Source organism: Typha latifolia, chromosome 11 (genome assembly GCF_019914945.1).
Source record: "Typha latifolia isolate L0001 chromosome 11, TyphaL0001v2, whole genome shotgun sequence".
Classification (NCBI taxonomy): Eukaryota; Viridiplantae; Streptophyta; class Magnoliopsida; order Poales; family Typhaceae; genus Typha; species Typha latifolia.
The window spans coordinates 2,434,459-2,438,113 of NC_133096.1; positions in this window are offsets into that span (position 1 = coordinate 2,434,459).

Below are 3,655 nucleotides of genomic sequence, written 5' to 3' on the forward strand. Positions count from 1 at the left end.
GTTGTAGGAGTTGATGGATGATCCGGAGCGCCATCCAGAGTTGGAGCATCGAAGCGGTTTCTTCTTGGACCGCGGATGCATTGGGGTCTCCTCAAACGATGGGTTGTGGCAGAAATTGTTGGAGCACTTCTACTAAACTGTTAGGCTCTAATACCAATTTGATAAGATTTGGAACCAAAGATAGGCTACGCTAAGATTTCTTCAAGAATATGAATTTATTATAAAAATCAGTCCGCGCAATCGAGGAAAAATATTTGTCCGATATTCTTCAATAGTTAGAAAATTACGAAACAATTTGGTTAGATCTATAACTTCCTAATCTACAACTTTCATATTTATTCCCTTCACAGATTCAAACTATTGCAGGGACAAAAATATAAAATAACGTGAGTGATGGTGGTGGTGACGGGTGGAGTGGATATTAGGGTTATGGATGGGTATGGAGATGAGGGTGAATTGTGGAAGTGATTAAGGAAAGTAGCCGAAGGGAACGAAGTGGTCGAGATCCCAAAGAAGAGGGGTGATTTGATAGACGAGGGAGATTAGAAGCGAGGAGAAACTTTGCGAACAGTAGAGGTGGAAGGATGGTGAAGAGGGAGGAGGTAGGAGTCTAGAAAGAAGATAGGAGGCAAGAAATCAAGAATCTAATTCCACTATGAAGTTGGTTGTCATCCACATATTTATAGAGGCTAGCTAACAAGTCCTAAAATAATATGAAACCCTAATTCTAGAGGATTCCCATCGATCGCGTTCTAACGCGCCCAATCGCGTTCGAACGCACTCAAAAAGCCCCTTCTCTGGATTTGCGAACGTGGCACAGGCGTTCACAAGTCGTTCGAACGCGGGCGTTCACAAGCATTTAGAAGGCGTTCACAAGCATTCAGAAGGCGTTCACAAGCGTTCACAAGGTTTTCACAAGGGTTCACAAGCGTTCGAACGCGACTCCATCTGCGTTTAAATGCAACCTATAGGAATTTTATTTTAATGAAAATAAACAACTAATGCAATAAGAAAAGATCCTAACTAAGTGTATCACAAACTCCAAAGGTTGGTCATGAGGGTGTCTTGAGGACTTATAGGAGGATATCTTAGAGTCGCACATGGCCAAAATTGAGGTGAAATATGAGGAGTTTTGTCCCTGCTTGCGAAATCTATCAAAGGGCTAAGGCAATCACCTTGAAACCGGCCGAATTACTTTAGCCTTTACCTATACCGGACCATATTTGGGAAGACATTTCTATGGATTTCATAGAGAGTCTTTTGTTGGTACGTAGTTATTCCGTTATTTTTGTGGTGGTTGACAGATTGAGCAAGTATGCATAGTTTTGGGCATTATCACATCCGTTTTCAGCCAAGTCGGTGGCTGAAATTTTTGTTAGAGATGTTGCTTGGTTACATGACATGCCATGCACGATTGTCTCGGATAGTGATTGTGTATTTATAAGCAATTTTTGGACTGAGTTTTTTAAATTGTAGGGGACTCGATTAAGCTTTAGTTCGGCCTACCATCCATAGACGAATGACTAAACCGAGGTGGATAATCGAGGCATTGAGCAGTATTTGAGGTGCTTTGTTGGAGAGATGTCGAGTCAATGGTTGAAGTTCTTACCATGGGCGAAGTGGTCTTACAACATCGCCTACCATAGCAGCTATAACGCCTCTGCCCGGCACAGGCACGTGCACGCCCACATGGCACGCGCGGCGCACGCGACAGGACGGGCGGGGCCCATCAAGCACAGATGCTCTCTTGTGCATATATAATCATGACAGAATAAAAAATTATCTGCTAACATATCCATGATCACATAATCCATCACTAAATAAATCATACTATTAACCAAATAAACCTGTTAATATATGAGTATCAAAAGTCCATAATGATATACACTAGACCACTACATAATCTAGTAGGACCCACATAGGCCACAACAAACCATAAAGATACAACTAAAATAACTAATACAAAAGTATGCCATGATTCAACATGTATTATATGAATCATTATCTAATATAAAAGAGTACAAATATTAAATACTGGTACAACTCAATTTCTATATAAACTATCATTTATACCGTCTCGTATCTATAGCTCACATAATCTTTGTTCTAAAATATCTCATTAGGATATCTCAAGTTGGTATCACGTACCAAAATATCTGTGGGGGTTAAAAAAAGAAATAAAGAGAGTCATGAGCAAAAGGCTCAGTGAATAGACATTATCCTGAATTAGTGATGTCAAACAGAGAGTAAATCATGTACTGAATAATATAAATCAGAAAGTAGCATCATGGCATGTATGAGCATGTATATATGTATCCTCAATGACATATATGTGAATAAAATCAATTCTCATGAATGAGCATATTATATCATCAACCACAAATATATCACATGATGAAATTACCATATAACATCACTGAATATAACAACATATCATGTATAACAATTATGATCCAATGATACTAGACACATCAATAATGATGCATGATGCATGCCAACCACTAGATAATCGTATATGTCAGAGGTAAATATAATCCACATATCTCTCACTATCACAATCATTCATTTTCAACACTAAATATCATCCACTATGCTGGACTATGGTACTCGACCCCAAACTCGATACACATCATGTCACAAGCTCAAAGCATACCCCGTCATACGCTAAGAGTATCTCTGTAGATAAATCATACTCTGCCATACGATAAGGGTATCTCAGAAGAAAATAATTATACCCTATCATACGCTAAGGGTATATCAATGATAGTTGTACCCTGTCATATGCTAAGAGTACAACCATCAGCCATCACCATACTCTGTCATACGCTAAGAGTATGTCTAATACCAGTCCGGACCAGATACCGTTCCAGCCATCGCATCATATCACATTACATACACATGTACTTTTATGATTTCCTATACATGATAAATCATATGCATATATCCAGTACTATAACAGATCATGCAACTCAGGAATTTAGGTGGTAAAGAAGCCAAGAGAAAAATGATGCAATGCTAACTCTAACCATGTATCTAACACATGTATACTTTTTCTAGTGTATCACATGCATACTCATGATAGAGATCATCCCGACATAAAACCATAACAGTATAATCATCTATATATATCACCAATGTACTCATATCTCAGATCAACCTAATCAAATGCATGATAAAATATGTTTGATTGAAATCATCTCTATATAAAGTCATATAATCATGCTGGAGGCCAAAACATGCGTGTACATAAGATATAATATATCCTAATTTGACAAGGCGTCTAGGGGATAAGATTACTCATTATCTGATTAGAAGACACAAACCACGTATCTCTCACGTCCGTCAGTCAAATATCAACTCATCGTTAGGGTCCACAAGGTCTCACATAAGGGGGTTCAGGATCTGAAAATATTTAAGTAGTATGATGTTAGCCGTTTATCTAATTAGAATTAATTCAATTAGAATATAAAGGTTTATTAGGTTTAGAATCACTTCTCTTTATTTTTTATTACATAACTTGGTCTATATTATAGATACGATTCAAATACTATAATTATATTATTATCATAAAATGTTAGTTATAACATAAGGAGAAGAGGTCTATTTCCTTTTATATGAGAGTTATTTCTAAATATATAATTATAAAATAAAATAA